At 34.0% G+C, this 27,054-nt stretch overlaps 1 protein-coding gene across 1 annotated transcript in view; it reads right to left on the bottom strand.

Annotated features, from left to right (window-relative positions):
* Nucleotides 1-26,418, bottom strand: part of MGAT4C (MGAT4 family member C) — a 710,947-nt gene extending 684,529 nt beyond the window's left edge. The window contains exon 1 of the mRNA XM_087868878.1: nt 26,082-26,418. The gene's annotated coding sequence lies outside the window, so the exon portion shown is untranslated. The remainder of the gene's footprint in view (nt 1-26,081) is intronic.
* Between the last annotated feature and the right edge of the window lie 636 nt (nt 26,419-27,054).

The following is a 27,054-nucleotide window of genomic DNA, read 5'->3' as shown; positions in this document are numbered from 1 at the left end:
GTATTGTGATCAAATATATTTGGGAAAAGCCACAGTGAACAACATAAAATATATTTCTTTATTGCAAGATTTCCAAAACTTTCTTGTGTCAGTTAATGTACCTTACTAAATCAACATTTAGTAGTCAGAGCAATTCTTACTGGTATTTTATTTTACTTATTTACTTATTTATTTATTTTAAGATTTTATTTATTTATTTGAGAGAGAGAAAGAACATGAGGGGGAGGGTCAGAGGAAGAAGCAGACTCCCTGCAGGGAGTCTGATGTGGGACTCAAATCCTCGGACTCCAGGATCATGACCTGAGCCAAAGGCAGTCTTTTAACCAACTGAGCCACCCAGGCACTCCTGTATTTTAAAACAAAGAATAGAGGTGCCTGGGTGGCTCCGATAGTTAAGCGTCTGCCTTCTGCTCAGGGCATGATTCCAGGGTCCTGGGATCAAGCCTGACATAGGGCTCCCTGCTCAGTGGGGAGTCTGCTTCTTCCTCGCCCTCTGCTCCTTCATTCTCTGTCTCTCTGTCTCTGTTTCTCTCTCTCTCTCAAATGAATAAATTAAAAAAAAAAACACTTAAAAAAAAAAAAACAAAGAATACATTTTTCATGAACCGCCCTGCAGTACTAACTTAGAGCTAATTTAGAATATCCTCCCTATTTTGCTATAAAATATAATCATAATGAAAATCAATTTTGTACTGTAAAAGCTTTGGATTTAAAAAGTTATTTAATAAATAACAAAATGTCTCCAATTCCTCAGTATGAAAAACAGTGCTTAATAACAGTGATTATATAACAAATATAATACTAAAGCTCTCTACAAAGTTTTGTTTTAAAAACACACACAAAACCCAAAAAGCATTATTTGAGTATCACCTTTGTGCTGTGAAGATTAGACTATACTGGGCTATTTGGGCACACGATATTTCCACGGGATGCACCTGAGGAAATATTGTTTTCATTCCTTCCTTTTCATTTTTGTTTACTGTTTATAAAAGCAACTACTAGAAAATCTGAAGAGAAGTTTAATCAGAGCTTCATCTAGCAAGATTTTAAGAATAAATCTAAACCAAAAGAAAGAAATTTTTAATTGAAACTTATGATCTGTCTCTAATTCAATATAAAAGATTATCATTTCTCCTATGGTCTTATAAGTGGCCAAGGATATAACTCAGTCGGAGAAAGACAAACACCATATGGTTTCACTCATATGTGGAATTTACAAAACAAAACAGATGAGCATGGGGGAAAAGAAAAGAGAGAGGAAAACCATAAAACAGACTCTTAACTATGGAGAACAAACTGAGAGTTGCTGGAGGGGAGGCAGGTGTGGGGGATGGGCTAAATGGGTGATGAGCATTAAGGACAGCACCTCCCATGAGTACTGGGTATCATATATAAGGGATGAATCACTAAATTCTACTCCTGAAACTAATATTATACTATATGTTAACTAACTTGAATTTAAATATAAACTTGAGACAAACAAACAAATCAAATGGCCAATGATATAGTCCATAACAAAGAGCACAACATTTGGCTCAATATTTCAAGGGTTATTTCTTGCCCGTAATCTGTCTAATTGGGGTTGGCAGGAGGGCTCCATTTATAAGGAACTTTCAGGGATTCCGGATAACAAAGGTTTAATCTCCACACATATAGAATTTCTCAGGCTAGGAAAGAAAAAGAAAGGTTGAAATCTGACAGCATCAATCAATCCCTCCCACCTTCAATTGACATGTGAGACTATGTCTGATTTCATTGACAGAAGCAAATCTAGGGACCATGACCCCTTAAGTGGCAGGAAATTGCAATTTAACCATATGACTGGAAGAAGGAAAACCACAATATATTTGAACAGCCCTAATAACCATGATCCATAGAATTTTAAAATGTTATTCCCAATTTAATTTTTTAAAGAACTTAATAATAAAAAGATATATATATATTTTTCAAAAGTTCCACCAGAGATTGGTTTATGAAGGGACACAACAGAGATATAATATCTTAAATTTAGTTAAGGTTGGTTTCTGATTTGAAAGTAGAATATATGTCTAAGAAAATAGATGTACAGAGTTGAAAACTTTAATATTAGGTCATGGTGAAATTCTTTTGGTGGCCACTGTTAAATAATTATTATAAATAATTCTCCATTTCCTATGCATGGAACATTAAATAGAGCTCCACCAAATTTGGCTCTATGAATAAAAATCTTGATACTATCCAATGGTGGAATATCCTCAATTATATTAGAACTTTATCGGAGACAAGAAAGAAAAAACAATTCCCAACACACATGTGAAATCTTATTTAAGCCATATATTATCTTTGGCAAATCTTAAAGCTAAAATGACAAAACAAGACATTCAAGAAAAATATTATTATTTAACTGAGTCATTAAAAGTAAGTATGAATGTAAGACATGAAGAGAAATTTTAAGTGGTAGGAAAAATCTTAACACAATATCAGCTCTCAGAGAATTTGAAATTTGTTCTTATGCAGTGATGTACCTGCAGCAAGTATAAAATCGCCAGGCCAGGCATTTTGTAAATGTATACAGGCTGCACTGATGAATGAATGGAAGAATGGTAAATCACTGAGACCCAAATGAAGCAAACTTTTTAAATGCATCAGGGAAGAGTTTATTACAGGTTAATGCTATCTCCCTGCTTGCAGTAGTTGTGAAAAGCTATAGTATTAGCAGGTACTTAGAGTTACTGGACATTTAGTTTAGTGGTGCATAATCAATATCTTAAGGGATGTTACAAACCATAAGAAAGGTTCTAAATTGCTGCCTTTGATTTTAAAATATAATGAAGACAACTGATCCACGCTTGCAATTATATTATCTACCCACTGCTCACTCACTTCAGCTGTCATATATAAACATAAAAAGCAGAAAGAGTATAGATTATACCTAGATAAGAGAGGCAAATAGAATTACTGTAAATGCTACAGAAAAGTCCTCATTATTTTTGATAGTGCATGCAGAGGAAAGCAATCAAAAAAATGAAAATGGCTTTGAAATTCACAAGCCTGATTGAATTATCTGTATGTTATTTTTCACCATGAAGCCCCTGACTCAGTCAATGCTATGTTTAACACTTAACAAATTTTAGCAAAGATACTAAAGGGCCAAAGAAGACAAAATATTTGTGGATCAAATTAAGCTGCAAAGAGAGGGCAGGTATTAGCCTGGATATATGGTGCTACAAGAAGAGACAGACCTCTCTGTCTAGGTATTAGTTGTGTAGTGCTGGTAACCGAATTAATTGCAAGATAGTGTAAACTCTGGATGATCAAAATTTATTTCCCTCTCCATTCTCATACCCTGTCCGTTCCCTCCTACTCACACAGCCCAACACTTTGTTTACAGAATACATAAAAAGATATTTGCTGAGTAAGTATTTATTAAAATAATGTGTGGAGTAGTCTGTCTGTAAACTCACATTTGGCCAAACTGAGCATACACTTCCTGCAATTTCCCATATATATTCTTTGAGATTAATTCTAAACCCTGTGGTATTTTCCTCCCTATAAAGCCTTTCTCATAAGGTCTTACTTAACCTTTCTTAAACTACAGAGCACTAAAATTTGAGAGAAGCCAATTTACAGGGAAGAAAAACCAAATTTCAACTATAGTTTATGCATTATTTCAGGAGATACCGAGGGGGAAAAAAAGGTTTTAAAAAGATCTGAAGAGATCAAGCACTGAGTGGGAATATAAACTGATACAACTTTGAAGTAAATAGTAAATTGAGAAAGCATATTTCCTATGCTCACTATTGTAATTCCAAGTATCCTGCTCAGAAAAACATTACTGTAAGCTGAGACACGTCAAAATTTAAAAGGAACTTTACTAAAGCCTTGTTTATAATAGCGAAAAACAGGACACACACTAATTATGCATAAATAGAGCAAGGGATAATGAACATATGCAACATCTATTGACTGTATAGCAATTGAAGGAACCAAACATATACATACATACAATCATATACATACATATATGTATGTATAGTAATACTGAAAAATCTCTGGGAAATTACTAAGTGAAAAAAAAGAAATATAATATAGTTCATGTTACATAATATCATTTATTTTTTTTAAAGATTTTATTTTATTTATTTGACAGAGAGAGAGACAGCCAGCGAGAGAGGGAACACAACCAGGGGGAGTGGGAGAGGAAGAAGCAGGCTCCAAGCGAAGGAGCCTGATGTGGGGCTCAATCCCATAACGCCGGGATCACGCCCTAAGCCGAAGGCAGACACTTAACGACTGAGCCACCCAGGCGCCCCTACATAATACCATTTAAGTAAAACTGAAAAAAATAAGAAAATAAAAACAAAAAACCCACAAATAGTAAATAAGATCTATTGTCACCGCTATATAAATGACAAAAAATGGACTAGAATTCCATATATCATACCTATAAAAGTCATTATACCTGGATTTGGGGGAAAGAATCTGTGCTTTATGTACATGAAATAATTCATCTTCTTGTTTAATAGTGTACTGTTTAAAGGAAAACAACATTTATATTCCATTGATGCAATATAAATGGAAACCCAGTAAAAAAACAGCAAACGAATATGCCAAATTAAAAAGAGTGGATAATTCTGGGAAATCAGAATATTGAGCGCTTGGTTTTTATTTCTACTGTTTTAGTATTTTTCAAAATTCCCAAAATAAAATAAAAGAGAAAAAAAAGGGATAGTTACTGCAATTACTTGGTAGCCTCCCTCATCCAGCCAAGCATTCATGAAAGATCAGCTTCCATCTTAAGTAAAGGGGATGACAAAAAAGGAATACTGGGAAGTTAGAGAATTAAAGGCACCAGAAGCAGAAGGGCATGCTCTTCTGCAACCTTTTTTTTTTTAAGATTTTATTTATTTATTTGACACAGAAAGAGACAGCCAGCGAGAGAGGGAACACAAGCAGGGGGAGTGGGAGAGGAAGAAGCAGGCTCCCAGCGGAGGAGCCTGATGTGGGGCTCGATCCCAGGACTCCGGGATCACGCCCTGAACTGTAGGCAGATGCTTAACGACTGAGCCACCCAGGCGCCCCCATGCAACCCTTTTTGAATAAGTAATGATAATACACTTAGAGAATATCAAATTAATATTACACCAAACACTCTTCTTTATACCGCAGATGGCAAGTGGGTAGGGAGAGTAAATTAAGTCAACGTGTTACACCTCAGTTGAAGAATAACTATTATTATGGAAGATGGGAGCCCATTCTGTTTGCTACAGAAGGAGGAGTTCTCTAACTCAGTCTGACACATGGAGGGAAGCAGGGAAAACAGACACTTTAAACAAAAGGTGATGCTGGAGCTAAGACTAGGAGACTGAATTAGAAATAAGCCAGGCCAGGGATGCCTGGGTGGCTCAGCTGGTGAAGCCACGTACTAGTGTTTTCAGCTCATTACATGACTTCAGGGTCCTGAGATGGAGCCCGGCTTCTTGGGCATACAGCCTGCTTAAGATTCTCTCTCTCCCTCTCCCTCTGCCCCACATCTGTGCCCCCACATCTCCCCCCACCAAAAAAAAAGATAAGAAAGAAAAGAAAAAAGAAAGAAATTAGTGTAGCCAGGCCATCCTAAGGTACAGCAGAAGGTACAAAGTGACTAAAGAAAAAGAGAACATTCTGTGAGTTTCTTGAGAAGAGGAACTGAGTCTTGATTGTTAATTTTTGATTCCGCACTCCAAATCTAGCATAATAGGCACAAATAATTTCTTTAATTAATGAATCAAAGAACTAGATGACCATCTATTACATCTTGTTTTCTATTTGCAAAATGAGAATACAGTTTATGTGAGCCAAATGAGAACATTTTAAGAACCATAAAATTAGATATTTCTTAGTGTAAAAGGAATATTCTATTTCAAATTTAATTTACTGTATATAAACTTTTAACTAAAACATTCAATGCTTTGAACATAGCCACATTTTAAATTCATATCTGCCTTAAATGTTTTCTGATAAAATATTAGTTCAAGTTGCTTGGTAACATTTATCACAAAGTGAATTTTAAGGTATTTAACATGAGTTATTTTAACACTAATGGAGTAATTTCTAAAATTATTATTAAACTATATATACTGTGATATATTTTATTTTTTAATGGTATGCTCATCTGCAAGAAGTGTCACAGCTGCAAAATGATGTTGAAAAAATAAAATAGATATATTCTTATTTTAAGAATTAAGAGAAGAAATAAAAATACAAGAAAATCAAATTACTAATAAAAATATTAGAGTTTGACTTTTTAAATTCTTTAAATATTGAGGTTTTAGATCATTTTGACAAAGTTAATTCCTATTCTAGTAGTCATCAGTGAAATTCTATATTTATAGAATCATGACTAATTATTTTTCATGAATAAACTATTAACAAATATTGATTAAAATTCTAAATTAAAGATTTTTCTTCTTGAATTTACATGTAAGAATCAGCAAGGATTTTTAAAATCTATAAAGCACTATTTTTAGTTACTATGATGGGAATTAGACAATACTATAAATGTTTTCTTAAAGGGAACTGTTATTCTTACACATTTCAAATAACTGTTTCGCACTTGGAAAAATGACTAAAATCTGAACACTGTAGGTACAAAAAAAGAAATAAAATGAGTATTTTATGGTTATTCCATGTCAGATAAACAGCAGGTCATGTGAGTTCTGTGATCTGCTTTTTCCACTAAACATATCCTGAAAATTATTGCCTTTTAATAAAGATTATTTCAAAGGAGTCTAGCCTAAGCTCGGACATCGTTTACATAAAGAAACTTCTCCTAATTCATTCTCACAGGCTGAGTTATTTGTCCTTGCTACATGCACCAACTGTGCCTATGCTTATATATATATAGACTCCCAGAAGGGCAGTTTTATATCCTCAATACTTAGTCTTTAATAAATATTTGCTAATTTGAATGACTGCTGTTGACAGAATATAAAGAAATAACTTAGATCCATAAGTATTAGAATCATTTTAAATATACTTAGGTAGTAGAATGGTTGTGAGATACTGTAAGGCTCCAAAGAGTCTCTGGGATACACCTGAGATGAAGCTACCCCACACTGGAGAAATTTTAACTGTTCTAAAAGACATAAAGACATAAGTAAATCAGTAGTGTAAGTAATAAGTGGTATCAATAATAGAAACATTCATAAATCACTATAGTCAGAATTTCTCTATATATAATTTCTAGTATGGAAATCTACCCTACTTATAGAATCATAGATACAACTGAATCACTTGTTAGACATTCATAAGAGTTTTTGACCCTTTGATCCTTTCGTACGTGCACCAAAGCTAGGTGCTATGGACTGAACTGTGTTTCCATAGTGCATATATTGAAGTTCTCGCCCCCACAAGGTAATGGTATTTGAAGAGGCGTCATGGGAGTTAATTAAGTCTAGATGAGGTCAGAGGAATGGGGCCCTCATGGGATTAGTTCCTTTATAAGAGAGAAGACACACCACAAAGAAACCTGTCCTCTCTCTTTCCTTCTGTCTCCGCCTCTCCCTTTTCATCTCCCATTTGAGGACAGAGTGAGAAAGCAACCATCTGCAAGCTTCAAAGAAAGCTCTCATCAGAACGCAACCATGCAGGCATCCTGATCTTGGACTTCCAGCCTCCAGAATTGAAGGAAATAAATTTCTGTTATTTAAGCCATCCAGTTTACTGTCCTTTTTTATGGCACCCCACACTGACAAAGAAGCTAGGGAAAACAGAGTACTGAGATAAAACTTTTCATTGATCCTGGTACCTAGGCTGCTGGAATGTATATTTGGATATCCATTTAATAATTACAAATGAGACTAGGTGTCCAGGGTTTCCTTTTCTCCATAACCTCATCAACATTTGGTAGCTCTTGTCTTTTTAACAACAGCCGTTCTAACAGGTGTAAGGTGATACCTCACTACGGTTTTGATTTGCATTTTCTGATGTTTACTAATGTTGAACACCATTAATGTACCTGTTGACCATTTGCATGTCTTCTTTAGAAAAATATCAATTCACTTTCTCTGCTTATTTTTTAATTGCATTATTTTTGGTGAGGATGTGGAGAAAAGGGAACCCGTGTGCACTGTTTGTAGGACTGTAATTTGGTTCAGCCACTATGAAGAACAGGGTGGAGGTTTCTTAAATAGTTAAAAATAGAACTATCATATGGTCCAACAACCTCACTTTTGGATATATACCCAAAGGAAATGTAAATAGGATTTCCAAAAGATATCCACACTCCCATGTTCACTGCAGCATTAGTCACAAAAGCCAAGATATGGAAATGGCCTAAGTGTCTCTCAACAGATGAATGGATAAAGGAGATGTGATACACATACGCACACACACACATACATATATGTATAAACTAACATATATTCATATATATTAATATTGAATATTATTTTTATACATGAATTACACATATATGAATTATATATATTATAATATTTATATTAAATTTATATATATAATATTATTCAGCCATGAGAAAGAAGGAAACCCTGTCATTTGTTTTAACATGGATGGACTTTGGGGGCATTATGCTAAAAGAAATAAGTCAGACATAGACAAATACTGTGTAACTTCCATGTGGAATCTAAAGGAGATGAACTTACAGAAAGAGAGTAGAATGGTGGTTACTGGGGACTAGGGTGTGGGGAATTGAGAAGGTCTTGGCAAAGGAGTACAAATTTGCAGTTAAAAGATGAGTAAGTTCTGGGGAGCTAATGCACATCACTGTGATTATAGTTAACAATACTACATACTTGCAAGTTGCTAAGAGACTAGGTCTTAAATGTTCCACCACAAATAAGAAATCACTATTATGTGAATGTGACGGAGATGTCAGTTAACATGATGGTGGTAATCATACTGCAATATGTAAGTGTATCTAAACTATTTACACCAACACAACGTTATGTGTAATTATATCTCAATTTAAAAAAAAATTAGTACCCAGGATATGAAATCATTATTTCAGGGGAAGTTTGGTATTATTTGATTTTCTCTTGGCATTTTCATATAATTTTAAATTTCATAAATATTTATAGATAACCAATGTATGCCAGACTATAGGAATTAAACAGGTACCTATAAAAAAATACCTACCTAAAATAAAGAGATTTAAATACAGTAAGTTAAATGTAATACGTTTCTTTCATTCAACGAATAAAAATGTTTATTAACCTTTTAGTTATGTACAGGCCCTATACTAAACATACTTCCCAGCCAATTGGACCTTAATTTAATGGGAATACAGACTTAATCACAAAAACAATGCATAGTTATAAAGTGTAAAAAGTGTGATGAAGAAAAAGTCTAACAGATAGATTGGATCTAACATAAATTGATAAATCAAGGGAGATCCATCTAATGAAGATAAGAATAAGATGAATAGCATTACTACAATACAAAATGAAATAACACATAAGTAACAGAGGAGGAGTACAAAAAAATGTGATACTATTTTAAAAGAGGGACAGATCAGACTTAGGTTTTATGCAGTAAGGAAAGATTTGTGTAATTCTGATGAAAACTCATATTTGACAAGAGTCTTGAAGTACACATATAATTTCAGTAAGATGCGTAGAAGAGCATCTAAAGAATAAGTCTGCATAGACAAACCAACTTAATTGGAAAAGTGTGGGATAAATTTTAAAAACACCACGCAGTTGAAATCTCATTAATGTAGAGACATAATGGCATCTCATGTAGGTCTAGAGCAGATTGCTAAAAACCTAGGACATCATGATACAGCTTTGGTCATACAGTTTAGAAGATCAGCTAAAATAAATGAAGAAAAGAAGCAATACTAGCATCAGAGGAAAAGAGAATTCTGTGATAGAGAAGAACTGACATCGCTTACTGAAAAGTTATGTGACTCACAGTTTAAAATAGTAGGATCTTTGCAGAAATGTGATTAAAACAACAACCACCACCTGTCAGGTGGATCCAACACTGAGCAAAAAGGTAAAAGTTTAAAAGGGCAGGTTATGGTTAAGTAAGAAAGCCATATATCGAGAGAGAGATACAAACTGGCTAAGACTCACAGCACTGAATTATATCATTCTCCATCACTTTTAGGGAATACTTAACCTCTCTGTCCCTAATTTCTTCATCTGTAAAATAAACATAATTATAGTATTTAACCCAAGGGTTGTTTGCAAAGTAAATAAATACTCTTAACACTCTTACAAGAGTACTTAGCAAGTAGTATAAATTGCTAGTTATTTATTATGTCAGAAGGAATTCCACTTTAATCAAAAGAAAACATTAAGGAAAAGTTCAGCAACATTTCTTAATTCCAACATACATATCGAATATTTATATATGGCAGACACTGTTCTAGATGTGGAGATCAAACAGTAACAAGAATAAAAAAAAATTCTGTCCTGGGGCTCCTGGATGGCTCAGTCGTTAAGTGTCTGCCTTTGGCTCAGGGTGTGATCCCGGGGTCCTAGGATCAAGGCCCGCATCAGGCTCCCTGCTCCACTGGGGACTAGGGTGTGGGGAATTGCTTCTTCCTCTCCCACTCCCCCTGCTTGTGTTCCCTCTCTCACTGGTTGTCTCTCTCTCTCTGTCAAATAAATAAATAAATAAAATCTTAAAAAAAAATTCTGTCCTCATAGAGCTTATATTGGACTAAGGGGGACAGTAAAATGCAATATGAAAACAAGCACTATAGTATCAGAGAGTTCTAAGTAATATGAAAAAAATTCAACTGACTAACGAGCTAACATTAATAATAAAGTCTGTGAATGAGTCTCTGAGGAAGAGATTTTTAAGCAGGGACCTAAACGAAATGAGAGCACTGTCTATGCAAATATTTTGATATAAATTACTGCAGACACAAGGAACAGAAAGTGCAAATGTCTGGAATGAGAAAAGCAAAAAACTGAGATTGGCATAATTAGGTGATGGCAAGAAGGCCTGCATGACTAGAGCAGCGTGGTGGAGAAGGACAAAGAACAGAAGGTGAAAGTTGAGATCAGGCCTGAGTTCACATCATCACATGATTTTGTGGACCCCTTTAAGGACTTGATATTTTTGCTAAGGGTCATAGGAAATCACCAGAAAATTCTGAGGAGTGGATCATGATCTGATACATATTTCTAAAGTATGATTTAAGAAAATTTCAGTTTGGGTACAGAGAAATAGAATTGGCATATTTTCCCTTTATTTTTTCCCACAAAAACTGTCCAAAAGTAACAAGGGAGACAAGAAATCAAGAAGAAAATTTACATTTTTGGTGAAACTAGGCAATAGCTAACTCCTCAAACAACAGAAAGGTAGAAATGCTTCTGAAATATAGGAAATATAAAGGCCAGCGTATGAAGCAGAAGGCAAAAAGAAAACTGCAAGGCCAGAAATTTTATGAAGAGCCAGTAAAGTCGCTTCTCAACATGAATGCAAACATTCAGGTGTCGAAACCTATCTCACATTTGCCAATGCAGGAATGGGGGGTGTGTATCAGAAGTGGGTGATACTCTGGAGTAAGCTCCATCCTAAAAATCAAAAGAGGTTTTTCTAGATAAGAAATCACATTGAAAAGTCAATATTTGCAAAGAGCAGTCTTCATGACTATGTGAAAGAGGTGAAGCTTTTCTTCTATCCCTATTGAACCTGGAGGAGTAAAGACTAAATATACTCATGCTCAAAATCTTGGGTATAAGTAAACCTCCACCTAGCCTAAAATACAGCCTTGGTCACTCACCTACAGGACTTTCTTGCCAATTAATGGTTCAGGGTAATTAAACTTTTATGAAAATAAATAAACAAAAATCAACAAACACATAACATACAAAGAAATAATTTTTAGGGGTGCCTGGGTGGCACACTGGGTTAAGCTTCCACCTCTTGGTTTCCAGCTCAGGTTGTGATCTCAGAATCCTCAGATGGAGCCCTGCATGGGACTCCGTGCTCAGCACAGAGTCTGCTTCAGATTCTCTCTCCTTCTCCCTCTGCCCTTCCTGCTCATGCTCTAAAATAAATAAATAAGTATTTAAAAAATAATCTTTTTTTAAAAAGGGAAATTAAAGGAAGAGAACAAGAAAAAATGACAGAGATAAATCACCCTATAAAATTACTGCCTCGAGCAGATAATCTAACATTTTCCATGAATTGTAAAAATTAAGACAAATATATCGATTCAGTATAAGCACAAACCAGAATTTTACCATCTTAAGGAAGAAATGGTAAGACAACAGAAGGAGATATAATGTGAGCCCTTTAAGGCTTAGAAAAGTAGTGGAATAAAATGATAAACTTACCAAAAAGATATGCAGGATAGGAAGTGGGCAAAAATAAGTACAAATTTAAAAAAAGGGAGTTAAAAAGGATTATGAAGAAAGTGATAGACATAAAAAATAAGGAGAAAACAAAAGGAATACAGAGAATAGGAAATGAGCAAAAGAAATGTAAAATTTTTGAAAGCTGAAAAAGGATTATGGAGAAAATAGTAGATGTGAAAGACACATAAAAGGAACCAAAATTTGTATAAGTGCACTCCACTGAACCAAAATATTGGAGCAAAGCTAGTATTTCATAATGCAAAGGGCTTGAATCTGCATATTAAAAAAGGGGTACCACATCCCAGTGAAAAATCACCCCAAACTATCAACACTCAAGTATACTCTGTAAATTGACATTAAATACAATATCCTATCAAAGATGCTGTACACAGAGTCAGGCAAAAAAAAAAAAAAATCCTTTACATTAAGATTAAGAGGAAAAAAGGCTCATCTTAGAACTCTTCTGAAGAGTTTTAATTGTGAAAATAAAATGGAAAAATAAAAATGCTCAACGGAAGGAATTATGATCCAAGGAGCTTATACTGAGTTGAATAATCTTTCAAGAATAAAAATAATAAAATATTTTGAATATACAAAAACTATTTCTATGAACTGTTTCTGATATAAGTGCTACACATTGAACCCCAGCTGACCAAAAGGGTATTACAAAAACTACTGGGAAAGGAGTGGAGGGGTTTTCTGTGGATACATTTATACATTTATCTGTACATGTAAACGTGAGGTTTGGGGGGAAGGAACAGAAGGTATGTGTTGTATGCCTTAATGTAGAAATGCCATAAGCACCACAGTTAGAGGAAAGAGCAATGAAAGAAGAACATATGCTGATTCCTCACCTTTCTGATAATGGGTAACATCAAAAAGATAGAACTTACAAACATTTCTCAAATTAGTACATTTTAATTAACAAAACTAAATTTTTAAAAGGGAAAGATTTCCACAATGGATTTCAAAAGGATCCTAATTCTTTGTTGTATATAAGAGATAAACCTGAAGCAAAGTGATTCATAAAGATTTTTAAAAATGTACAGAGACAGAGGCAATTCAAACATAAAAAAAAGTAGAATTCACTATATCAATAACAAACAAGGGTGAATTCAGGTCAAAAGCATTCCCAGTGACATATCAGGAATCTTTATAATATTAAATAATACAAATAATATAGTAGATAAAATAGAATATCAACATATCAAATAAGAGTTTCAATATGCATTAACATCTATAGGAAAAACAAGGATAAAAAGAAACATATTAGTAGTGGATATTTAATTTCACCTGTCTGGACCCTTAACAAATGAAGGAGACACAGAACACTTAAATATATAAAATAAAATATATACAGTTACAATAAATGATAGGTCTGATTCTCACTCATCATCACTGGCTCCAGAGACTAATCTCTTGACCAGCATCCTATACTGCGATTCTAGAGTGCCTCTTGGCTGAAGCAGATAAATATATTTATATATTTGAAGAGGAGACAGAAATTTTTCTTCTGATTAAAACAAGAAACAAGTGAAAATGAGAGATGTTAGAGGTTTAAGGAAAAAAAAAAACTGCTGAAATAATTTTCTGAAAGAGCAATAGACTGCTGTAATGAGCAAGTTAGTGTGATTAGCACTAGTGCTAAGAGCTTATTTCAGGTCAATTGGAATGATACAGGGTACTGGATGATTCCCAGAATCCAAGAGCAGAAAGTAAAGGCAGTCAGGACTCAGAAAAGCTACTCAGTCTATTGCTATGTCTGTCTCCCAGCTCTGTAACTGTGGAGTGTCTCACCAGCAAACCCCCCCCCCCAAGCTTTATTTCACTGTATTGTTCTCTGCAGACTGCCTTTCTCTGCCCCATTTGCACACAGCCCAGTAATGGCTGCCAAATTCCTGCTCTACTTGACTACCCAGTTTAGACACCAAATTAAGACTGATTAGAGTTCCTATAACTCTACTCTAGATTCCAGGGAAAGAGAATCTAATTACTATAGTTTAGGTCATGAGGTCATAGTTATCCCACACTAATCTGGTGGGATGCAGGGCAGATTCAGGTAATTAAAAAAAAAAAAAATTGGCTGAAATTGAGGAACTCCAGAAGTCTACTAATCACTCCCATTTTGCATGTGGTAATTTAAGATATTTACTCAAGTCCAATTTAAAAATTATACCCAAAGTTTTCTTCATATGTCCATGCCCTCAATGATGCCATCACAATCTGTTTAAATGTTGTCTATGTGGCAAGAGCTAAGAGAAAATATTTTTTTTACCCAAAACAGTTCATCACATTTTTAATCCATGGAGATGTAAGTATCGTAATTAAGAGAATCCAACAGATATAGTGTTTTGTGCGTGGTGGGCATGTGTCAGAATGGGATAGTTCATGAGAGTATGTGTGGTTTTCCTTAGGCTGATGTATTACAACATTTCTAGATTGCTTCTGGGAATCAGCAACTGAGTTAAATTGAAACAGAGTGGGAACAGTGGATGTTCTGCCAAACCTCAAGTAAAATGTTAACATTGTGGTTTTACAATTATAGCCAATGTCTATTTTTTTCTAAAATATAAAGCACAATAAAATTATTATTTCAAAAAGATTCTAAAGTCAAAGAAATTCTTTAATTATGTTACTAATCCTCTATATTTCTAAAATAACAGAGTGTGGTACTTAATTTTTATAAAAGAAGTTCACATTATAATAGACACAGCAAATTTTAATGATATCATTTATAGAATTAAAATATTTCACTGTAACAAATTCGAAGATACATTTATTTTGTTTATAGGAAAACTGCTTGACTATGGCACCCTTTCCCAAAATAATCTCAATTTAACCAAGTAAAGACTAGCCACATTTGCAACAAAAATGGACTAGCTTGGTTTTATAGCACCTGTAAGAATAATGATGGAAAACAGAGCATTTAATTAGATCCAAATTCTCTGTATTCTTGGTGTAATAGTGTGCATTATAAAACGGGAAACCATCTGAATTCTCTTTAGAAATGTAGGCACTCAACTAATGAATCATCGAACTTTACATCAAAAACCAGGGATGTACTGTGACTAACATAATATAATAAAAAAATATTTTAAAAAATGTAGGCACTACTTTCTCCTTTATATTTTCTTGAATATGTGTTTGAATAAGTCTTATTTTTTTGTTTGTTTTTGTTTTATCTTAATAAACAAAGTTTTTATTGGATATTGAACTTGAAACTTCCAGGTCAGGATCAAAGGAAAGAAGTCATGACTAGAGTTGTTGACCTAGATGACCAGATGACCTAGATAAAACTAGATGGAGGTGAAGATGTAGCAGTGGATGAAACTACCCAGGCTGAGTAAAAATAAGAAAAATAAAGTAAAATAAAACTTAGAGGAATATATACTGAAAGATGCACAGAAGGAAAAGTATCTTGGAAAGATGTGCGTTTCTCACACTTAAACTAAGAGAAAGAAAGTATTCCAGTAAATTCTGTTTGATTTTCTGATATACTGTATGTGGCAGGAAAAAAAAATCCATTTAAAAGTCAAATTTCGCTTCATCTCCAAGTTACCTATTTTGAAATGAGAATATGAATAAAGTCATGGTTCCATGTCAGTTAATCACAAATAAATGAAGGAGAAAGATCATCATCAAGTATAAAACTCATAAAAAGGTTTACAAGCTGTCTGGGATGTCAGTCAATTTAGAAAGAGACAGGAACCATTGAGATAAAAAGGCTCACTCATAGGTGGCCCCAGTCATCCATATGATTTGAAAATTAACACCTACACTGTTTTCAGTAAGTTAGCAAACCCTAAATACCAAACTTAAAACAGTTTTCACATGGTAATTCATGCAAACAGGTAAGATTATGCATAGAAAATTTCTAGAAATAGAAAAAAATGGATTTTAAGTAGAAAATCTGTTATAAACAAAAAGGGCACAATAAAGTTCATTATCTGAAGATTTTATATTTCCATAATAGTTGATTCAGTCAGAAAACATCAACACTTTTCAAGAACTTTTTTTTTCTATTTTAAACAGGACTCAAAATATTAACTACTTTATATCTTTGTCATTTTTATTTCTATTTAGATATGTTTTATATGTAGGGTAAGATTATATTTAAGATTATTTATATTTAATATATTTGTATTATATTATTTATAAGTAACCTTAAGCTTATTAGGATAGAATATATCATTATGCAACATCTTAATATATTTCCATAAACAAACTTTTTTTGATTAGTTAGCTTTGCTTAGTTTTCTTAGTTTTAAAAAAGCAGTCTTGCAAATCTCAATATAATGTAAATTAATTTGAACATTAGTTTCCAAGCATATATTCATTTTGTGAATAGAGAGAGGCTAGAAAAAATAAACACAATCTTCACTCTTTGAGAGTAAACAGCTATAAAAGGTAAACTCAGAAACAATCCATACATACATTTACTAGTTGACGGAGAAGTAAAATTTGGTAGGTCCAAAGAACGAGATATTATCTGTCAATGAAAAGGCACTACAACATGGATAAACTTCAAACACAGTATGCTACATGAAAGAAGCCAGCCACAGAAGACTACATATTGTATGATTCCGTTTATATGAAATGTCCAGAAAAGGCAAATATAGAGAGACAGAAAGTAGATTAGTGGTTGACTTGAGTCAAGATGAGAAATGAGAGTGACTCTAAATAGACACAAGATTTCTCTTTGTGATGATGGAAAGGTTCTAAAATTCAGTTGTAGGAAGAGTTGCACAAACAGTAAATGTACTAAAAGTCATTGAACAATGTGCACTTAAAACTGATGAATTTTATGATATGTAAATTATACCTCAATAAAGCTCTTTAAAGGGGGGGTTCAATATATAAGCACGTATGCTTTCCAGAGATCAAAATAAAAAGGAAAATACCCTCTACTAAAAAAAATCTCAAACACAAATCTCAATTTTCAGTTGGTGTTAATTTGTAAAAGTACCAGATGTGATGCACAACAGCAGTTTTAAAATAATATGAAAGACAGGGCACCTGGGTGGCTCAGTTGGGTAAGCTTCTACCTTTGGCAAGTCATGATCCTGGGATCCTGGGATTGAGCCCCGAGTCTTTGGGCTCCCTGTTCCAAGAGGAGTCTGCTTGTCCCTCTCCCTCTGCTCCTCCCACCTGCTCATACACTTTCTCTTTCTCTCTCTCTCAAGTAAAAATCTTTTTTTTTTAAGGTGGGGAAATAGTTTAAAAAAATAAAATATATGAAAGATTATTTAAAGTTCAGAACAGGTTGAATATGCCCACCTACCAGTGAAAATGAAGGGTGGTTACAAGTACTAGCAAGATACCACATGCAAAATATTTATCTAATGATAATTAAACATCCATTTAATTATACAGTCCATATACCCTTCTAAGCCTCTAAAAGCAGCTTCTAAATAACTACTAAATTTTGCCATCTTTTAATCCTATAATTCTTAAAATTAAAAAAATTTTGAAAGACTGAGTATTTCAAATCAACAGTTAAATATAAAGCAATAGTCAAAACTTTTTATAAGACTTTAAAAGTCTGATATGTGTCCATTCAAGCCATTAAAATTTCATTCAATCAAAAGAGCATATACTTTCCCCCAGCTTTTCTCATTTTATTGCAACAAAAAATATCAAGTGCATTTATAACTTAGAAGTGGTTTCAGTGACCCACAGCAAAAGACTAAGGGCTGCAATAATTGTTTTGACATTAATAATGTTTTCGAGGCATAAGTGTTTTGTTCTTTTGTTTATTTGTTTTATAATTATTGTTGCTTCTCCTGGAGAAAGAAAAATGATCATTCTCTTGTCTGAATTCTGACTTGCCTCTTACATTACAGAGCTTGAAAAAAACTTAAGGTAACATTTCAACAGCATCCTCACAATAACTTCACTATTTTTGTTACTCTTATCCAAAGACAGAAGTACTAGATAAAATTTAAAAGAATGACAAAGCATGTTTTTCATACTTATCCATGATTCTTTTTACTGTATCTATGTAGTGAAAAACAAAAATGCATAGATGAATATACCTTAGAAATGATCGTTTAATAAGCAATAAAAATAACGGTTTACTGCTAGATTTTGCCTCATGAATGGATAAGGTAAAATTCTAGTATATAGTGTATATACACATACATGTCTATGTTTACATCTATGCTGGGCTGCCAATCAGTGAACACATCTGCCTGTCCATGTTAGAGCATGGGTCTGAGTCTCACTGTCTTTCGTCTCTTCATCAATTTTTCTGTTGCGTGTATCTGCCTGTCTATTCATCTACATCTCTCTGTAATATGTTTCTGGCTGGTTGTCAGTTTGCCTGTCCCTGTGTATTGGTCCGTCCATCCCTGCCCCGTTGTCAGTTCCAAACTGTCAATCTTTCTCCACATTTACTTGTCAGACTGGCCCTGTTTGTATATCTGTTGTTCTATATATATCCATATGCAGGTACGTGCCTGTCTATGATACTATGTGTACCTAGGTGCATATTAAAATTTTTCCTGTAGTCCAGATTTAGTCTCTACTCTACCCTATGAACTATGTGGGTATTGACTAAAGGTCTGGAGATAGCTAGAAGGGGTTTCAAAATGAAAAAGAGAGTTGTAACTAAAGCCAAATACAACTGTTCTCAGAGTCAAAGGAGAATATATAAGAACTTAAACACTTCAGAGATTTGTTTTTATGGGAATATCCCAGTTCTCAGCATTATTCTCAAGATCCAGCCTACTCCCACCCCTGTTGACAACCTAAAAATAATTTTCTTCTTTGGTAAGGCAAACCTTCATCCCTTCATGTAAATTCCACCAATTCTCATAAAGATTTTCCCTTTCCTAAAATGTTCCCATGTTCTACCCCACAAGAATAATCCAAAGGAGAAAAAAAAAAAAAAATCCTGGTAGAACATTTTCTAAAGCTTAAGTTCTTTTTTGAGGAATAACACTAAGTAAAAGGAGGGTGAGAATTGCAAGATAACCCAGGGTGGTATTTAATGCTCTAATTCCTATATATTTCAAGGTCCACTTGCTGGTGAGGTGAGAAGATGAATCTCAATATCCTGCCTGTGAACTAAAGATCTGCTTTCAAATCTCCCATGGGTAATTCTTGGAAAAAAACACAAGCGGACATGACACACACAGACATGTGCACAAATGCCTTCATACACACATTCACATGGCTACTCATGTCTTCTTAAAAAAAATTTAGAGAGAGTAAATATAAATTCATATTAAAGATAATTCCAGAACAATAGAATGCCCAGTTACCTACATGTCCCAATAAATGCAACCAAAGAAAGTTTACTCTGGTTTTGCTCTACAATGTCCAAGGACCTAGTAGAACCTAAAATACCAAGACCCACTGCAATACTTTTCTGAACAGTAATAGTTCTTTGTTAAGGTTCTACATATACACATGCATGTATTTTAATTACTAGACATTACAATTCAAAGCTGAAACTATTAAAACTGCTTATTTACTTTAATAGACTTTGGCAAGTGATGGACAACCTTCTAACTTTATGATGATGATATTTCTTATACTAGATGTGGACATTGGACAATATCACAAGAATTTTTTTGTGCTAATGAAGTGACAGAAGAATAATTTATGAAATAGGTCAACTGTACTTACATCGCATAGTAGTAGTGGCCTATTTCTCTTTTCAAAGAAGTTCTACCAAATTCAGATATGCATAGAAAATATGATTCAGTGGCACAGAAATACTGAAGGCATATCAGATGTATTGATGAAATTAAAAAGGACAATCCAGGAATTCATACAACACACAACATATGCTTCTTAGAATTAAAGCAGAATTGCCACCTGGCAAAGTTTTCATTTGAACAGGTCGCTTTTTGAACATATTCAAACTGAGTACCTACTGATTTCATGAAAATAACTAGAAATAATACAGTATTTATGCCCAGTAGTCAGTTTGGTTATTCATTGTTTCCCCATATAATATGAATTATTAAATTAAGCATTAACTTACTTACATGCAAAATTAAATGTGAAATTCCTGTGAGCTTCAAAATTATACCATTTTGTTCTTTAGGTTTCCTTTGATAAACCTAACCTCCTTAACCATATTCATTCACCATATGATATTTTGAAGACAAAAAAAAAGTCTTAAAAAGATAATTCATGAACTCCACAAGAAAAGACAAACAAATTGCATAATTCACTAGAAAACCATCATGCCTACTATATTCGCATAAAAATATGGGACTGAAATAAGCACTGCATCATTTCCCTTCTCTTTCACCTGAATTGTTGTCTGATATGTATTTTTCAACATTTTCACAGCTGTTCTTACAGTAAACATAAAACTCTGCCATGATCCAAGAGCCATTAGAGTATAATGGTTAAATGCAAGACTCTGAGCCTAAGATTCTCTATCCAAACCTTGCTTAACCACTAAGCTACTTATGCTAAATAACCACAGGCAATTGCTTCATCTCTTTCTGTCTCGATTTCCACATCAGAAAAATGTTATAACAGGAGCTACCATGCAAGGCTATTGGTAGGATTAACATGAGAAAATATATGTTGTGTTTAGAATAGTCTTTAGCCCACAGAATATACTCGACAAATACAAAATGCTATTATTAATATTTTTCAGATGCCATTCTAACTTTAGGGCTTTAAAGGGTCCATTAAGAGTGAAGGTAATACTCTCTATAGATATCCACATCAAATTGAGGAATTTGGAAGGATTTTGGCAGAAGAAAAGGATAAAGTTATATTTTTAGCCTAAAAATAAGTGGTTATCTGCAAAGTAGTCTATCCTGAACATGGAAGTTTAGTGTTATATTTCACCCAAACGTTGGAAGATCTTTCTGTTCTAGAACAAGGGTTGGAAAACTATGCTCTTGGACAAATATGGCCCCTAAAAACATTTCTTTTCTTGTTTTTGTTTGTTTGTTGTTTTTGTTTTACATTTTTAAAGGGTTAAATAAGGACAAAGAGGGAAGGAAGAGGAGGAATACATGGCAGAGAGCTTAGTTTTCTAGGGCTGTTGGAATAAAGTACCACAGATTGGATGGTACAAACGACAGACTTTTTTTTTTTTTTCCCTCAAAATTCTGGAGGCTAGAAGCTGAGATCAAAGTGTCAGGAGAGTTGGCTTCTTTTGAGACCTATTTCCTGGCTTATAGAGAGCTGCCTTTTCTGGTGTCTTTACATGGTCTTCCCTCCATATGTGTCTGTATCTACATTTCCTCTTCTTATAACGACATCAGTCATACTGGGTTAGGATTCACCTTAATGACCTCATTTTAATTTAATCACTTCTTTAAAAAACCCTATTGTCAAATACACTCATTGTGAGGGACCAGGAGTTAGAACTTAAGCATATGAATTTTACGGACAGTTCAGCCCCTCAGTTTTGTTGGCCTTTCACAGAAAAAGTTTACTAGCCTGTGTTCTAGAAGCCTGAGGAGGTTATATATGACATGGGAACCAGTATCTTTGTGTCTCCTTTAATAAGTGTTTGCCAATACAAATTGAGACAGAAGGAGAGAATCACTAAGCTCAGAGATACCTGATTTCCCATTAAGATATGCTGGATATGCTGAGGGAAAAACACCTCAAGGAATTGGTAGCTAGGGTTAGGTAAAAAGAGGCAGGGCTGATTTAATGAAAATATTTACTTAGAGGAAGCCATAGGCAGAGGAATGTAGGCGAACACATATCTGGGTCCCACAAAGGGGTCAGATAATCACACTGAATAAAAGGAAGCCCAATATCGGGGACAGGCCTGGAGATGGTGATGTTGTGATAACTATACAACACTCAGTACCATTTTTTAGTACTTATATCAATAAGCCCCTACAGTACAATTTATGACATTTTGTCACTCATTCCACACAACCATATGAATATTATTATTACCCTCCCACACATGTTTACAGATTAGAAATTGGTTGGAATTAGGACACAGGTTCTAATCTCCTTAGATATTGCATCAAAATATCCAAAGTTTGAAATCAAATAGCAATAGAACAAGAAATTCAAGGGTCTTGTGGAGAATGAAGTCAGATGCCTAAACCTTCACTTTATTGGTAAGCAGGTTGATTCATTGATTTTAAGACAGGATTGGCACTGACAACAGACACTGACTCAAAAAAATAAAAAAAGGGGGGGGAGAAAAGGAAAGAAAAGGAAAGGACTGGACAGGAAAGGAAATGATACCTCTCAGCAGGTACTTGTGTTTGTGTCCACATTTTGATCTAGTCATAATGTGCAAGATAATTTCCTGTAATACACTTTCAAAATAATTACTTGGTGGTTCCCTTTTATAAAGAGGACATTTGTACATCTGTTTCCAAATTCCAATAAAAGATATATGAAAGACATGTATGATGCTTAATTTACCTCCCCATATAACTCAGAATATTAAAGTAGGTTTTCTGTATGTGCTTAACTCAATATGAAATGTATCTGAGAAATTCAGACTCAGAATTTTTCAGCAGTCTTGTGACCTAAAGAAAGCAGTTTCTAGCTTGGATTTGCATACTATTTTTGTAAAGATTCAAACTCACAGTTAAGGTCAACATCTGGCTGGATTGAACATTCACATTTAACAGTTTCACTTTCATTAAAAAATGTTTAGCATTTTTTCAAAGCAAAAGCTGTCTTTTTTAAAAATAAAAGTATTCATATGTTTGCTTTGTCCCTTGAGGGGGTGGTTTGTATGCTTAAACTACTCTGTGCAGTTAGAATTTGAGGCCATCTCACTAGACAAGCCACTGTAGCAAAATAAAATGTAAAAAAAAAAAAAAAAGGCAAAGGGCACAACATAATGAGCAAGAGGATTTACTGGCTTGTCTTCTATTTCCCTATCTTTTGGGAGAAGGCAAAAAATGGGAATATGAAATAGAGTTCTATCTGCTTCCTCTGGTAAGGTATGGTTGAAAATTTAGCTGTTTGATAGCCATAGAGAATACGCCAACCTATTTCTCAAGCTAATCTTAATTTCTAATTTTATCTATGTATAAAGTACTTCTATAGAGTACTTTAGTGCTGAGCAATAACTACATGATCAATACATTATTTTTATCACTAAGACTGTTAAACAATGGATCTATGATAATACACATATATACATACATACACATTCATACACACACATGCATCATTGAAGATGAGTCAAGGTAGTTTCAATTGGTACATTCTGTATGTGAGACTCTATGATACAATGCATTCATAAATAAATACTGTTTATCAAACATATGTTGTGCACACACTATGTGTTTGTTAGTTAATGTGTGTGATCTCTACTACCCACACTAATCTAAAAAGTAGATACCATTATCTCTATTATACACCTAATAGGAGAGAGGTATGCAGGAAACCAATTAACTTACACAAACTTGCTTAACACATTTAAATTTCGTTTTCCTTATCCTCAATCCAATGTTTTGCCTATGATGACACTTTGGCCTATGGATTAGAGTGAAGAGAGTCTCTGAATACAATTGGATGATAAGTCTGGGATCCACAGTAAAGATGAATGCAAATCATTGACTGAATATAGGATATTTCTTGTCTTACATGTGCATAAGCAGCCACTAAAAAGCCAGCCTTAATTGCCTTCCTCTATGGGCACCAATTACAAGTTCTGAAATATTAATAAACTGGCTGATTTAAGAGAAAATACCATTACGTACTTTCTTCCTACATCTTCCTTTGAAACACCAAACAGATCATGGGCACTCAATAAATATTAAATATTTAAGAGCAACTAATAAAATGAAATTATAGTAATATATTTTGCAATGAACTCACCATTAGATGAAGTAAAACAAGTTTTAGCACTAGACCTGGAAGCTGAGCAGATTTAGATAGCTGGGTAAGTGAATGAACCCTACAGGGAGGCAAGAGACACTAGCATGATACGGTAGAAAAGGTTAGTAGGAGGTCAGAGCAATAAAAAATTTTATTGCAGTTTGACAACTAAAACTGCCCCTCCTGATTTTCATATTTGTTCTATTCATCTAACATCCAAAATATAAATTATAGGATATATTACTAAGCTGTTGTCATATCTTCCTTATGCTTGAGTAAATAAATAAACGAAGTTAAATCACTTTAGATTTGGCACTCATAAGTCAATGAATTATAAAACTTTGAGACACTCAGGAGTGTATGCAGTTTTAGAGAGCATACTTCTGTAGGTTTAAATTAGGGCTGCAAGTTACTGGGGAAGAAACCAGACCGGGAGCAAGCTCACTTTTTTTTTTTCTCCTTAAGTGAGTGGAGGGAAAATATTCTATAAAGGAGAGAAAGCTTGCCAAATGGAGGAATCCATAGGGAAACCTTAATTTAAGCCCCTGTTCCTCAATTCTTGTAAGATTCATGAAAAGAAAAGAAGCACTTAAAAGTACTCTTTGAGGACACTATTCTTCTTCATCTTTTCCATTTTTTGCCTTTTACAATCTCTCTGAGAATAAGAGAAAATAAACTCGAAGTAACTATTTGGGTGACTCAACCCTTTTTCTCCCTCTCCTTCATTCTTCTAATAGTCTCTCAAATGTTCATAAGAAATGAGAACACATTTAACAAGTGCTTTCATGAAGCTGAGCAACCATTTCCTCTCCTGAGCCTGTGATTAACCCACTGATGGGTCCACAAACTCTGTGTTCCAGTCCAAATACAGCAGCAGGTAAACCACACTCCAGGTCAAATACACCTGCTATTCTACCTATTCTAATAGTCATTTTTAACACGGAAGAATATCAACACCATGGCAGGTTTCACTGAGACTATTCACACAATAATAAAACACTTAAAAACATCAAGAGCCCTAATATCATATTTTAAAATATTTCTTTAATTTTCATAAACTCACTGTGGTTACTATGTGCTTGCTTTCTATCCTACACCCCCACTCACTTGCTGACACAAAACACCCCTCTACACACATACCTTTAACTTTTAGGAAACAGGTACAGTAGTCACCCCTCTTTCTGTTCTAAAATATCATAGGTATAATAAGCTAAATTTCAGGGTAGGATAAGGCTTTCTCCATTTTTATTAATTCAGTTAATATTCAGAAGTTTGCCAGCTTTTTACATTTTACTTTGTTAAACAGTTTTGTGTACTTCACAGATGTATTGGGGCTTTTCACTTCACAGAACAAAGTTGAATAACAAATTTTTATGGTAAGATATTTTACTAAAAATGTAGCAATTAATTTTAGGAAGATTCTTTCAAACTTAAAAATGAAGACCTATAAAGCCAGAAAATTACACCAATATAATATTTTCATGAAGACTCCCACTGGAGTTTCTTTAAATTGAATACTTTTATCATTCATATATTTATATACTATAAATATCAATGGCACCAAAATTAACAGCAGCATTTGAGACAAAGTTTGTATTTGAGAATATACGGAAGAAACATCATGATCATGTAAAAATATCTGTAAGATGCATAAGGTTAACTGAGTTTTCAAAGTATGTATTTCCCTTCATTATACACTGCAGCTACAAAAAATCCTCAAGAGAATTAATATGAACTTATGATAATGCAGCCTGCAGCACGGTTTTGTTTTGGTTTTGCCTGTTTTTGCTGACGATGCAATTCAAACTATACCCTACTAATCTTTACTAAAGGAGTCGGATTATTCACCTACAAACATGCAGCAATAAAGTGTCATTCTTTAGTCAATACTGACTACTTAACATCTTTCTCTTTTTCACCGGTTTGGATCTCCAGCTCATTAGATCATTACCTGATAAATAGGAGAGGGTAATGAATTGAGAAAATACGTACCTTCAGAGAAAACCTGCCCGATAACAATAATCCATTAGAAAACTGGCAATATCCTCTGATCTATTGCCCGCAAAGCTATGACTTGATGGAGAGTTTCATTCCCTGGGCTCAGTTCTCCAGAAGAAAATCAGCACAATTTAAATATTTCTTGGAATGTGACAGCTCTCCAGATCCCTGGTTGCATTCTGTTCCCCAGGGATGGCAATCTGGTGTTCCTGTGTGCATAGAGCAGTGAAGATGAATTGAAAATGCTTGAGATAAATTAGGAATGGCTAAGTTAAAATTGTCTCTGCTCCAGACTCTCTCATCTGCAGTCTGTAAGCCTGTTTTTCTGTGAAAAAGCTAGATGGCAGGCTGCCTCAGTAAGTTCTTCTTAAGCGACACAGAGCATTTTCAATGAAGAAAAATTCTCCCATTATCTAAGCTAATGTGACTGCTGCTAAATCTAGTTTTTAAAGTGTCTACTGGCATGAAATTCATTTTCACTATTGCTTTCTTTCAAACTACAGTCTAGAATCCATACTATCATGCTATATACATTTCTATCTGAGAGAAACATTTAAAGTTTTCAGCTAACATATTAAATCATATCCCTTTTGCAGTTTTAAAGATCATTTATGTATAGAACATGTCTTCTTTAGGTCCAAAAGCCATTTTACTTTACTGTATTATATGCAGTAGATTTTGTTCTAAATTCCACTACCTTAATATGAATAATTATATATTTTTACATTAACAATCACTTCTCTTAATGTGGTTCCACAAAGAAATGCATCATTTTCAACAGAAGTTAAAATTCAGAAGTTATACACAATTAGAAAAGGGGATATGGAATCCTAATATGTGACCACAGAAGTAAATCTGGACTCTGAATATTCTCCTAAAGAATAGATGATGTTCCAAATTATACCATGCTCCACAAATTATTCTCCTTCTAAATAAAAACAAGCCATTTTTGAATTCTGTTTCAGTT

Source organism: Ursus americanus, chromosome 17 (assembly GCF_024610735.1).
Source record: "Ursus americanus isolate L20-20 chromosome 17, mUrsAme1.1.p, whole genome shotgun sequence".
Classification (NCBI taxonomy): Eukaryota; Metazoa; Chordata; class Mammalia; order Carnivora; family Ursidae; genus Ursus; species Ursus americanus.
The sequence above is the reverse complement of the archived record's forward strand: the minus strand, read 5'-3'. Positions and strand labels throughout refer to the sequence as shown.